The sequence below is a fragment of the Saimiri boliviensis genome, chromosome 15 (genome assembly GCF_048565385.1).
Source record: "Saimiri boliviensis isolate mSaiBol1 chromosome 15, mSaiBol1.pri, whole genome shotgun sequence".
In the NCBI taxonomy this organism is placed as follows: Eukaryota; Metazoa; Chordata; class Mammalia; order Primates; family Cebidae; genus Saimiri; species Saimiri boliviensis.
The window spans coordinates 70,189,807-70,205,093 of NC_133463.1; positions in this window are offsets into that span (position 1 = coordinate 70,189,807).

The following is a 15,287-nucleotide window of genomic DNA, read 5'->3' on the forward strand; positions in this document are numbered from 1 at the left end:
TCAGAAACAAATAAGTCAGGGGCTCACATTCTTCTTCTTCTTTTTTTTCCCCCCCCTTTTCTTTTTTAAATCCCTGGTCTCAGTTTGGTCTATTTCACATTTAAGACAGTGCTACTCATCTCATGAGAATTTTATAACTATTTAAAGAAATCTGATATTGACTGCCTCTGGCTCAATTGTTGGAGGATATGTGGCTTGAGAACCCCTGATTCACAATAACCTGGAGAGCTGGTGAAAAGTGAATATTCCTGGACCTTTCTCTGGAACCACTTAGTCACACTCTGTGTTGAGGGAGCCTGGGAATCTGCATGATAAGTTCTCCAGACACTTCTCTGGATTCAAGTTTCGGTTCCATTAGGTAAAAACTAAATAAATCTTGATGTTTTTATTTATTTATAGCCTGTGTTGAAATTAATCATCTTCTTTTTAATGCACACTTACCCCTTATGCTAGATCTGGTTAACTTGCATTGTTTGTTATGTGTTGGGCCATATACGAGGTTTTCACAAAAAGTTCTTTTTTAAAAAAATAAAAACTTCTTGTTGCTAATGCAAGTGATTTCTTAAGCTGTATCTCATATTAGAAACAGATGTTTGTAAATACCATTGCTTAAAGACATTTCTTTTACATGCTGCAAGATCTTTTTTTGTTGTTTTGTGTTCTTTCTCAAAATTGATTTAGCTTCTCACCTTTTGGTATATGTTTGTCTATATTCAACACTGAAAATACATGAGTATGGTAAAAATGCTATTTTCTCCTCTTCCTTCCTGAAGAGAGTATAATATATGTTATTAGAAAAGAACTATTGTTTTATATCTAATAAACATTGATAAAAGCAGTCAGCATCTCCAATTCCTACTTAAATCAACTTCAACTATCTGTTAGTTCTCTTACATAAGGCATGCAATATATTGTAGAATTAGCTGTGATGTAGTTGGAAAATAGGAGATTTGTATGAAAAACAATCTGGTGAAACCACTAAAATTAAAGTACAAAATATCAGAAATAAATAATTCACTGGATGAATTTTCAGATTGGCCACTGTAAAATAAAAGATCATTCAACTTAAAGATAAATTCATAGAAATTACACAAACTGAAGAATATACTTTTAAACAAACAGAAAAATTGCTGAAGTGGTAGAAAAATAAGAGACATTTTGAAAAGGCCAAATTAGTTTTTTGAAAAAAATTTTAAAATCTTAATAAATAAGACTAGTTAAAAGATGGAACACAAATGTTTATTTTTGGCAATGAAAAATGACATTACTACAGATCCTATAGATATTTAAAAGTTAAAATAACTTTATAAAGAACTTTAGGCTGATACACTTGAAAACTTAGTTTAAATAGGCAATTATTTGAATATGACATCAAACCTGATCAAAAAATAAATAAAAAATATGAAGAGCTCTACATCTGATTTTTGAAAATAAAATTTGAAAATAAAGCCACTACTGCCATGTCAGGGAGTTTCACTGGTTTTTCCTCAAAGCATCTAAGGGAGAAATAACATCAATTCTAGATAAATTCTTTCAGAAAATATAGCAATAGAGAACACTTTTCAACTAGTTTTTTAAATTCCATCCAAATCTGGATTATCAAATCTGACAAGGATAGTACAAGCAAGAAAAATCACAGACCAATATTTCTAATGAGCATTGTTGCAAATATTCTTAACTAAATATTAACATTTTAATCCTAGCAATAATTTTAAACAGCAACATACAGCCAAATTGGGGTTATTCCAGGAATGCAAGTTTTGTTGAACAGTCGAAATTTAATTAGCGCAACTCCCCAAGTAACAAGGGGGTTAAAATATAGAAAAACAAAATGATCATCTTAACTAGATGAAGAAAAAGCATTTTGAAAATACCCAGATAAAATATATCAGCAAAGGCCAATAAAGAGAAACTTCATTAGTCTTATAAAAATTACCTCCCAAAAAATTTTAGGCTAACATGATATTTAATAGGGAAAAAGAGAGTACTTTTCTCATAAGACTGGGAAAAAGCAAAGATGTTTGTTTGCACTATTTTTATTCATCATTGTACTATAGATTCTAGCCAATGGAATAGGACAAGAATAACAAGCAAAAGAAATGAAGATTACAAAGATAAAATTAAAACTTTATATATAGATGAAACAATCTTGTGTAGAGAAAATTCTAGGAAATCCACATACAATCTACCAGAACAAATAAGCAAATTATTAATGTTGCAGGATAAAAGGTAAATATGCAAAAAAATCAAATATCAAACGTATTTCTATATAATAATAGTTACCAATTAGGAAACAATATTTTATAATGTTATTCACAACTGCGTAAAAAAGTATAAAACACTTAGGGATACAATTTTAAGACTATGTGCAAGGCCAGTGCACTGAAACTTATAAATGCATTCTTTGAGAGAAAATTGAAAATACCTAAATGAATGAGAAAATATACTGTGTTGGTAGATCAGGAGACTAAATATTATTAAGATGTAATTCCTTTTCAGATTGATCTTTCAGTATTCAATTCTGTACCAGGAATTGACAAGCAGGAACTGAAAAGCCAATTATAAAATATATATAAAACAGGTTTGAGAATAACTGAAAGAACAGAAAAAAAGGAATAAAGTTGGAAGTATCACAGTACCTGATTTCAAAAATTAGTATATAGTTAGAGTAATCAAGACAATAGAATTTTAGCTTAACAGAAGAGAATAGAGAGTTCAGAAATAAATCTCAACATTGTGGTCAATTTATTTTTATAAAGATCCGAAGGTAATTTAAAAAGGAAAGGATAGTTTTCTCAACCAAATGCTACTGTAATAAGGATTGATCTCCATACAGAAAAAAAATAAGATATTTCAACCTCCACTATAAAAATACATTAAAATTAATTTGAAATAAATGCTAGAACTCAATGTAAAAGCCAAATGCTTTTACAATTCCTTTTCTAGGAAAAAGAAAAAGGGAGAAAGCATTTGTGACCTTAGAGTTGGAAAATATTCATTAGATGGGACAGAAAAAGCATAAGGTATTTTTAAAAAGGATAAGTTGGACTAAATTAAAAACTTTTGCTCATCAAAAGACACTCTTAAAGAATGAAAATACATTCACAGATTGGGGCAAAGAAAAAGTGCCTGATAAATATCTGATAAAGGATTATATCCAGAAAATGTAAAGAATGCCCATAAACCAACAATAAAAAGAACAACTCAATTAAAAAAAAAAAATTGGGCCAATTACTTGAAGAACGACTTCTGAGAGAGGATATATGAATGTCCTATAAGTGCACAAAAGGTACTTAACATTATTAATCATCCAGGAAATGCATACTAAAATGAAACAATAGGCCTGGCACGATGGCTTATGCCTGTAATCCCAGCACTTTGGTAAGCTGAGGTGGGCAGATCACCTGAGGTCAGGAGTTCGAGACCAGCCTGGCCAACATGGCAAGACCCTGTCTCTTTTAAAAATACAAAAATTATCCAGGCATCCTGGTGCACGCCTGTAGTCCCAGTTACTCAGGTGGCTGAGGCAGGAGAATCACTTGAACCCGGCAGACAAAGGTTGCAGTGAGCTGATATCTTGCCATTGCACTCCAGCCAGGGCGACACAGCAAGACTCTGTCTCAAAATCAATCAATAAATAAAATAAAAATAAAATAAAATAAAATAAATAAAACTATAACCCATTTCACATCCAACAGGATAGCTGAAAGTAGAAATCGGTACTATCAAGCCTTGGTGAAAATTTAGAACAACTGATGTTATAGTTAAATTGTAGAATAATTTGCAAAATTAATTTGACAGTTCATTTCATTAATCTTTTAACTCAGAAATCCCATTTCTTGAGAAATGAAATATATGCCTATCATTAGGACAAAGGATGAACCAATTTTGGTAAAATTATACAATGAAATATTGCTCAGAAATACCTATAAGACAATCTTCTGCATAATTATTTCTTGTGTGTCAGTAAATGGATGCATTATACTAGTTTATTTTCCATTTGCTCATACAACAGTACTTAAGAATCAAGTTGGTTCTTCATATATATTCCATATGGAATACTGCTAACAATACCTCCCAAATACCTATTAATTCTTCTTTCCATGTATATTGCTACCACTTTAGTGCCAACTGCCAATCCATATCTTACATGGATTACTATAATGACTTCAGTTTAGGACTTTTTCTGTTCTCCTCAGCGATCCAGATTTTAGTCATATCCTTTTTACTGTTTCTCTAATATCAACCTTCTTTCTCTTATTACTCTTCAAACTGAGCGTGGTTGATGTATTGCCTTTCAGAAAAACTCACACCAAGCATTCCTTGGGGTTAGGATAGAGGGTACATGGAAAGCCACAGACATCACGTCCAAATGACCAGCTAACAGACTATTAAATGGAATGTATTATGCCATGTTAGTACTCCAAACATAACTTTGTGACAAAGAAATTAAATTGTACATAGGTAGAGCTACATATGTACATATGTACAACTCTACCGATGTAGAGTTAATATAATTGCAGGTGGGTGAAATATCAGACAAGTGAATCTAATCTAATTACTATTACACATATGACAGTGTTCAAGCTGACGGGCTGACAACATTTAGGTGAGTAATAGAATAAAGGCATACATACTTTTAAACTATTGTATAATAATTCCGTAAAGTTAACTTTCTCGCTTTCACTTCAGCAGTATCATTTATTGTTTTGTTTTAATTAATATGGTTGTGTAATTTGGAGTATATTGATAATGATTAAAAGAATTAAAAATAAAATTCATTTTTGAAGTATAAAGTATTTGAATATATGTGAATATTTTTTTTAAATTGTGAAAAAGATAAAAAATCAGTAATAATATCATCATGCTTTTGAAGAGTGATTTTTCACTATTTAAAGTTAGCTATTAAAATTAGAAAGGCAAGAAGCAAATAATGGCTAATAATGATCAATTTAAAAGAAAAATTATGTAACATTTTAAATGTATTTGTATAAGCATTTATATATTTTAAATATATATTTAAATAAATATTAAATAACAACAAAAATACAACTTACTGCAATTCTAAAGTTCAATGACCTTCTAGTTACCAATATAAAGAAATGGTATAAGACTCTATGCATATCACATCTAAACCTACATATATACACACACACACACACACGTATATATACACACTCATCTATATAACTCATAGGTATATGAGTCATACATTGCAATATACCATCCTTATTCTTAATTTTTTTTTTGAAAATATCTCTAGAAAATTTAGAAGAAACATTTAGTATAGGAAAATAATTCTTTTTCTATGTGAGAATTTCGGCATTTGTTTTTAACTGACAAGAATTTTTCTTTTTTCTTACCTAAGCAAGTCAGCTGCTCAAATGTTCTATAGACTCCAACACGTTTTTCACTTCTGAAAACAACAGTGAGCAATGCACAAATCTCCACTGTCTTTTTTTGAGGACATAGGGCCAAAACAGATAGAGAAGCCTTTTCCTAGAAACTGAATGCCATTAGTCATGAGGGTCGGTCTTTAAAATTAAAGCCCACGCTGTGCCGACAATGATAGATGCAAAGTTGGACGTGCATTCATTTATTTGTGTGTTTTAAATAAATGTGTGTATGTATTATAATATGCAGGCTCTCGAAAGCACAGAGCCTAAGGCAAGGGGTCCTCTTGCCCAGGTGTAAGTTACTACAGTCAAACCAAAATACCTTCCTTGACCTTCAGTATAACTGTCACTTCTTCTCTGTCTCCTTGTTACTTTCTATCATTCTCTTTTATTATATTTATATTACTTCTCATGTGAACTTAGCTTATACTTTTTCCTTTTAATCTGATTCCTTTCAATAAAATAGAAGTACTTCTATGAGAGGAGACACTTTTCCTGTGTTCACCAAAGTAATTATGACAAGCCAAAGCTTGCCACGCATTAGACTCTCACTAAATGTTTATTGAATGAATAAATGAATTCTAACTTAGATTTATTGTGAATCGGAAAAAACAACGCCCCTAAAATGAATCATTCTCTTCTCATGAATATGCTCTTCCCTTTTTTCCAGTTTTGAAATGCCATTTCCCACGAATATGGCCTTTCATTCTTCTGAAATGAGTATTAGTGTGAAAGATGAAACAAACTATTGTTCCTTGAAGTAAGGGGATATGACATTGTCAGAATATGTAATAGAGGGCATCATGTACCATTTTTCTTCCTAATATAAGTCACAACATTTCCTTCTTCTTTATAAGTTCAAACTAGTGAAATTTAAGAACTGCTAATTCCCAGAGGCTGGTAACAATGTAGGGAGTAAGGGATAAAGTTGGTGAATGAGTATAAACATAGGCCAAAGGAAGAAGTTCTAATATTAAATAGTGCAGTAGACCAAAAATATAACAACAATGTATTATATGCTTCAAAATAGCTAGAAGATTTGAAATGTTCTAAAAATCTAATTAATTGAAATCACAAGATTTCCTCGTTCTTTATAAGTTCAAACTAGTGAAATTTAAGACTTGCTAACTTCTTACTTTAATCTTCAAAAAATATTCAGAATAGTTACCAGAGGCTGGGAATGGTGTAGGAAGGAGGGGAGGCAGAGAGGTTGGCCACTGCGTATAAACAGACCAAAGGAAGAAGTTCTAGTATTATATAGCGCAGTAGAGCGACTATCGTTAACAACAATGCATTATATATTTCAAAATAGCTGGAAGAGAAGATTTCAAATGTTCTAGAAATGAAATCAATTGAAATTGTGAACATAGAGAGAAGGAAGATAGTTACCAGAGGCTGGAAAGGGGAGTGGGGAGAGACAGGGATAGTTAGTGGGTACAAAAAAAATAAGGAAAGAATGAATAAGAATTACTGTATGATAGCATAATAGGGTGACATAGGGTAAGCATATAGTTAATAATATAGTAACTTAATTGCATATTTGAGAATAACTTTAATGTAATTGGATTGTTTGTAACTCAAAGGAAAAATGCTTGAAGAAAGGAATATACCATTCTTTTTTTTTTTATTGCATTTTAGGTTTTGGGGTACATGTGATGAACATGCAAGATTGTTGCATAGGTACACACATGGCAGTGTGGTTTGCTGCCTTCCTTCCCCTCACCTGTATCTGTCATTTCTCCCCATGCTATCTCTTCCCACCTCCCCACCCCCCGCCCCTCCCCCATTTCCCCCCAACAGACCCCAGTGTGTAGTGCTCCCCTCCCTGTGTCCATGTGTTCTTATTGTTCAACACCCGCCTATGAGCGAGAATATACGGTGTTTGATTTTCTGCTCTTGTGTCAGTTTGCTGAGAATGATGGTTTCCAGGTTCATCCATGTCCCTATAAAGGACGTGAACTCATCGTTTTTGATGGCTAGCAATCCCATTACTGGGTATATATCCAAAGGATTATAAATCATTCTACTACAAGGACACGTGCACACGAATGTTCATTGCAGCACTGTTTACAATAGCAAAGACCTGGAACCAACCCAAATGCCCAACGATGATAGACTGGATAGGGAAAATGTGGTACATATACACCATGGAATATCCCATTCTTTATGATGTTCTTGTTTCGCATTGCATGCCTGTATCAAAACATCACATATACCTCATAAATATATGTATCTATTACGTACCCACAAAAATTTTTACAAAGGCATGGCATGTGTATACCTATGTTAACAATCCTGCAAGATTTGCACATGTACTCCAGAACTTAAAGTAAAATTAAAATAAAAGGAATATTTGAAAAAAAAGATAAAACGATAACAATAAAACAATAAAAATAATGTAATTTTAAAAAGAATAAATTTAAAAAATGAATGATAAATGTATGAGGTGATGAGTAACCTTGATTTAATTATTATAAATACATTGAGTGCATGTAACAAAATATCTCATGCATACAATAAAAATGTATAATTATTATCAATTTAAAATATTTAAAAACTAAAACATATCAATTTTGTTTCCCTGAGGCATCAAAAGGTTCTTATAACAATATAGCAAATTTCAGGGAGATCACAGACTCCAAATATGTGATTATTTGAATAAGCACAACCCAAAATTTAGCTTTGTATTTCTCTGCTGAGTAGGAAGTTGCTAAAAAATGCAACAATGTCAAGATTATTTCAAATAGGAGGTTTTGAAAAACAACTGATTTCACATGCTCAATAACTATTTGTACAGCAAGATAATATGTTGACTTCTATGTTTCTTATCTATTTCCAATGCATTTCTGTCCAGGCTACATCTGGAAAATTTAATCATTAGCCTCTGTTACTGTTTGTGTCTGAGAGTAATAATAAGTTTGAGTAAGAAAGTCCTGCCATATGATCTGAGTCATAAATTTAACTTTGCTATTTACACACACACATATATACACACATGCACAAGAGAAGTGAGGTTTCATTGAGCGTGTGTAAACAATGACTATTCATCTCCTCAAGCATTTTTACATGTGAGAGAAAATGTGTAATTTCCAGAAGAAACGGGAACTGAGCCTTTGAGGTAGTTTCTTTCAGCTTTTAGTTAGGTAGGTAAAAAGAATAAGGTTAAAAGAAGAGCTCTAATATTTTAAAAGTATGCAGATACAATACATGTACACAAACATATGTACAAACATACACATGAATTTTTCTCAACTTTGCTAATTTGTACTGGGCTAAATAAGTACTTCAGCGAATAATAAGGCCAGGCACAGTGGCTCATACCTATAATCCCAGCACTTTGGGAGGTCGAGGCAGGTGGATCACTTGAGGCCAGGAGTTCAAGACCAGCCTGACCAACATGGCGAAACTCTGTCTCTAGTAAAGATCCAAAAATTAGCTGGGCCTGGCGGTGGGTGCCTGTAATTCCAGCTGAGGCCTAGAATTGCTTTAACCCAGGAGGCAGAGGTTGTAATGAGCAGAGACTGTGCCACTGCACTCTAGCTTGGGTGACAGAGAGAGACAAATAATAATAATAAATAAATATTTAGTACAATAAATGCCTTATTAAAGTAGATAAGATGTAAAGTGACTGGCACTTTGCCTAAATGAGTACTAATTTCAGTCATTTGGATACCATCTTCCTGATATTTACTCTTTTTTGCATAAAGGAACTATAATTTCTTTAATGTTCTTTCCATATCTTGACCCACTATTTTGAATTTTCTATCATGAAAGAAATATTTTATAAGAGCTGTGTGTAAAACACATCAATTGCCACAAAGAAAATTGACTTTGAATGTAATTGCAATAGAAGCAGTGTTACAGAGTTCTGGCTCAATGCTGTCACCTGCCCCTGCTCTCAGCTTGAAGTCTGCTCCCTCTGGGTTAGAGGAGAGAGTTTAGCAATCCCAGAGAGTTGTGAAAGACTCCTGTCACCAGACTGAGGCTTCTGCCTGATTTGATCAGAAGTCTGAAAGAAACTGAAAAGGGAAAAATTGTCTCACGATGTAATTCAGAACTATTTTTGTTTTCACTTTCTTTTCTCTGTTTTTGTGTTTCTCTGTTTGCATTTTCATATCTTCCTGTAGTAACTTGAAAATCTTCTAAAATTTCTTTTTCATTCATCTATACTGTTTTTGAACGTAGTGCAATTAAAAACTGCACTATTTTTGGTAGATCTGTGCATTTGGTTTATCTGTGTATTACATTACATATATATGTATTATAAATTTATCACAGTCTACTTGTGTCATCATTTCACTAATTCCTGTGAAACTATACCTTTATTTACCTTTAATTTCCCCATTTATAAAATAATTTTCTTAAATATCTTTTCTTTGTATACATTCAGAACCACAGCAGAGAGTTTTATAATTTTTGCTTCACGTGGTATAACTTAGAAATCACAATTTAGAAGATTCAAGAGGAGAAGAAAAATCTATTGTAGTTATACACAGTTTTGTTAACAGTGTTCTTTCTCCCTTCCCAGGTTTCTTCTCTTTTGCTTTCTTTTGTTTAGATACTATCCTTTAGTCATTCTTCTTAGGCAGGTCTACTGGTGACCAATTCTCTTATTCTCCTTTACCTGAGAATGTGTTGATTTCCCACTGCATTTCTGATGGACATATTCAAAAGGTATAGGATTATATATACACATATATATACATATGTATATATATGCATATATATGTATGTGTATATATATGTATATATATGCATATATATATATATATATATATATATATATATATATATATAGCACAGAACCTAAAGTCATATCTATACAGTTCTATACATATATATGTATAGATAGAACTTTAGGTTCTGGGGTATATATGCAGAACATGCAGGATTCAGGACTTGAGGAACATTGTGCCTTGGCCTTGTCACCTCCATGATTTCTGATGAGAATTCCACTCCACTGTCATTGAAATTCTATTTTCCCTATAGAGAAGTTATCATTCTCCTCTGACTGCTTTCAAGATTTTTTTGTTTTTAGTTTCCAGAGGTTCAATTACACTTTGTCTAGGCATGGATTTCCCAGGGCTTATTCTATTTGGAGTTTGCTCCTTGGGTCTATTGGTTTATGTCTTGGCAAATTTAGGAAGTTTCTTTGAGTACTTCTTAAATAATGTGCTCTTTCTCCTTTTTTTCTGAAACTCCAGGGATGCCAGTATTAGGCCTTTTGCTATTATCCCACAGAAACTTGAGATTCTGTGTTCATTTTCTTTTCAGCCTATTTTCTATCTCTCTGTTGTTCAGATTAGGTAATGTCTATTATTTGTTCCTCCACTTTACTGATTCTTTTCCTCTGTCTTCTATATTCCATTGTCAAACACATCCACTGATACTTTACAGACAGTTCCTGACTTGAATTTTTGAATTAAATGTTGCCAAAATGATACACATTTAGTATGCTCCTCCACTTCCAAAGGGGCCAAGTTCAGATAAGCTGTTCCTAGGTCGACTTATGATAGGTTTATTACTATGTGACCCTATCATTAATTGAAGACATTTTTAATTTATTATATATGTCAATTTTGGTATCAATTTTAACATTACTTTGGTTCTTTAATCTGTTTTCTTGCTGAGGATTTCACTTTCTGTCTCTAGCATATTTATAATTGCTCATTGAAGCATTTTTATGATAGCTGCTTTAATATCTCTGTCAGATAGTTCTATCATCTGTGTAATCTCTATTAATCGTCTTTTTCCATTTGGCTTCAGATCCTCCTGGTTCTCAGCATGCCTCATGATTTCATATTGGAATCTGAAAATGTAGTATAAGACTCTGGATTTCATTTGAAGCTTTGGTTTTATCTGGCGTTTTCTGATACCACCCTGGCTACAGAAGAGGAGTGGCGCATGGTTACATCCAGGTGGAGATAGAAATCCAGGTTCCTCACTCAGCTTCACTTCTGGTTAATTTTTAATTGCACTATTTTGCATTTTTTTATCATAAAAGAAATATTTTATAACACCTGTGTGTAAAACACATCAATTGCCATGAAGAACAGTGACTTTGAATATAATTGCAGTACAAGCGGTGTTATAGAGTTCCGGCTCAATGCTGGAGGTGAAGATTCCTGATTCCCATCTGGCCTCCCCTGACACCACTATGGTAATGGCCTCACGACCACTGGGTGATAGCGGAAATCTTGACTCTTTACCAGGCCTCTGTGACACCACCTCAGTGGCTAGAAGCAAGGTGCCTCATGACTGTGATGTGGGAGTCCACGTTCCCCAGGAGTCTCCACTGAGAGTCCCCACGTAGCCTTCTCTGACCCCACATTGGTAGAGCTGCTGGGTACCTCATAACAGCCTCAAAAGTGTGGAAGTTTAAATTTCTCACTTGGCCTTTGCTGATGTGAGTGGAGGAAGTTTCCAGAGGGGTGTCCAATCTATTGGCTTCCTTGGGCCACATTGAAGAAAATGAATTGTCTTGGGCCACTCATAAAATACACTAACACTAACGACAGCTGATGAGCTAAATAAAATCACCCCCAAAATCTCATAATGTTCTAAGAAAGTTTAAGCATTTATGTTGGGCCACATTTAAAGCTATCCTGGGACACATGTGACCCACAGACCACAGGTTGGACAAGCTTACTATACTCTGTAGTAAAAGTAATCTTTATCTATTTAAGGAGGAAGTGCCCATTTAGAAAATTATTCATTAAAAGGGAATTAGATCCAAATGGCATACTACTTTAAAAGACATGATGAGTGAGAGTAAATAATATCACAGAATTTAGGCAAATACACTCAAAGTTGATGTGTGTTTGAAATAATTTGGGATTATAAATTGGAATGGGGCTTTATTAGGAGGCAGAACTGAGTAACTTACACCATTTTTGTAGCCAGCTGAATTAGAAAAATAAATTAGAGATAATCCTATTTGACCAGCTGTAGCAATCATAAGCTGATATGCTGTAAAAACACAATCTCGCCGGTCACAGTGGCTCACACCTATAATCCCAACACTTTGAGAGGCCGAGGTGTGTAGATCACGAGGTCAAGAGATCAAGACCGTCCTGGTCAACATGGTGAAACCCCGTCTCTACTAAAAATACAAAAAAATTAACTGGGCATAGTGTCACATGCCTGTAGTCCCAGCTACTTGGGAGGCTGAGGCAGGAGAATTGCCTGAACCCAGGCAGTGAGGTTGTGGTGAGCTGAGATTACGCCATTGCACTCCAGCCTGGGTAACAAGAGCAAAACTCCGTCTCAAAAAACCAAACCCAAACAAAAAAACCCCACAATCTCAGTGGCTTAAAACAGTGAAGATTTATTTCTCACCTGCCTATGTTCTGCTGTGTATCTGTCTGGAAGACTCTCCAAGGAAGATGTCTTTCATAAGGTGGCTCAGTTTTGTATCTCCATTTCAGTACCAGCTACCACCACATGTCCTCAATCTAAGAGAACACTATCAATTAATAATTAAAAGAGTACGTCATATTTACTTAAATGTCATTGACTAAAAGGAGGTACCTGACCTGACTCAAGAGGCATGTAATTGTAATCCCTTTCTGCAGCTAAAAGGAAGAGAGTCATACATCTTGGTAAGCATCATCACTATCTACCACACTAATGTACCTTCCTTGCTGGACCACTGTAAAGGGTAAAAAATGAATAATGTATTTACAGCAGATATAGCAGATCACTCCCTTTGCCTTGTTACTGAGGCAGGATTTATTCAGGTATATAGCAGGTATATGCTTAGAGAAGACAAACCCTCTTTTGCTCCTGGAGGTAAATCTCAATTAGTCTTCCAATAATGGTAATTAATTCTTCTGGCTAATGAACAGTGAGTGACTTCTGCTGTACATATCTAGAAAATATCTACTGCCTTTACTGAGGAACTTACAGACAAGGTATGTCCTCTTTTTCCCTTCATCCCTTCTGACCCAGTTATAGGAAGACTTGAAGGTGGGAGTTGCAGTATTCACCTTGTGATTATGGGTAGAGGAGTTACAGGACAAAATCCATCATGCTCAGAGAAGCAGAGCAAAGAGATGTTAAGAACTTGAGTCCTTGGTGGTGGTGGTGAACCGCTGACCCTGTATATTGACTATGTTGCTACATGAGAAATGCAAAGAAAATGCAAATTTTCTTTGTTGTTTGAGTCTCTTCTAGCTAATGCTTCTCTCATTTTGAACAGAGTCTGGGAGAACATCTTATGAATTACTATAAATATATAAAAATAATTATTAGGCAAGTCATTGAATATATTTGCCTAGTATGAAAAGGTTTTTGAAATAATGTATGAACGTATATTAGTTTATCAATTTTATCTCCAGTAATAAAAAGAAAATGGCAGCATAGCCCCATCTCCCCATCTTTAGGGCTGTGATAATTTCCTGTCCTAAAGATAAACAGTTTCATGGAACTCGATGGTTCTTAGTAAAGGAAAGTCCACTGATGCTTCTGCTTTTATGAACTGTAAATCTAGAGAAGTTCTATTACAGAGGCCAGTTGTTGACTGATTAGCAAGTGGTAACATCACTGTGTGAAGAAAGGGGTGGGTTGTTTTATGAAGATCCCCAAGGCCTGACTCTTCTGGCACCACTAAGTGCTGGTGCTCCTCCCTCAAGTGTTAGCTTTAGCCTTTGGAAGGTTGATACTCCCAAAGGGTGAGCACTGACGTACAGCCAAAATAGTGTGTGAAGTCAATAATGCACTTTTAATCATCTTGGAATTTAGCTTCAAAGCTAAAGCGTCAATTAGAGATATTAAAGGTAACTTAAACATGACTTAAGTCATTCTTCTCTACACTCTTCTAGTATAAGCAGAGCCATTTTCATGTCAGGCTCTTTAAAATCTATTCAGAGAAGTGTTAATCAATTCAGTTATGTATTGGTCATTTATTAGGTAGAATGCTGGGCCTTTTTCAAGAAGATAAGGTTAACGAGACTTGGTTCTCATCTTCAGGGAGGTCAACAAACAGTTCATCAAGGAATGTAAAAAATAAGGGCAAATAATACAAGAAGAGAAATGACAAGGGTTTCAGGAGTGAAGTAAATAAGGTAAGAAGAGGTTTCAAATCTTGGAGTGACGTGCTTGGGAGAATTACAAATCTTTCTGCAGGAAGTGACCCTGAGATGGGTCATGAAGATACGATTGGATTTAAACCTAAGAAGCCATAGTCATGGAGAAATTTATCATTACCACATAATTTAGAACAAGAGATTTGTGTTCGAACCAACGTGGGTTTGCAAACTTTGCTAAGAAATGAGTTAATCACACTGAGTCTGTTTCTTCTTCTCTTTAAAATGGATATGATAATACCTTATAAACTTAATTGAAAAGTTAAATTCTATGGGTTATGTAAAGGTACTAGTATCTGAGCTCATCTTTATTTTAAAAAATAGTGATCATTATCATTATTTGCCTCTAGCTTTTCTGAAAAGGTAACATTGAGATGGATTCTTAAAGAATTATAGCAGATAGAAATGTGGGTAAAATATATCATAGACGACTGAACAATAAAACTGAAGACCTCACGGGGTAGTCTTTTGGTTGGGTACACAGGAGAAAAAGGTAAATGCAGGTGTGACTCTAAGAATGGGATCTGGGAATACCAAAGTGGCAATCAAGATGCCACAGTGTAGTTTAGTGAGCTGATTGTATCAGCATCCTAGAACTATATAGCACAGACATTGATAAAAATTGTGTCAATCTAAACAATCTAACAGCAAGATATGAGAAAAAAGCTATGTAGCTGCTCAGCATCACTAGAGAAACCTTATTTTGACTTAATTTTCTAAGTATCTCCAATGTAGAAGATAATTCAGAGTTTATGAATATAAACATTTGAATCTGTTTACAGAGTGATTTGTGGACATTATGATA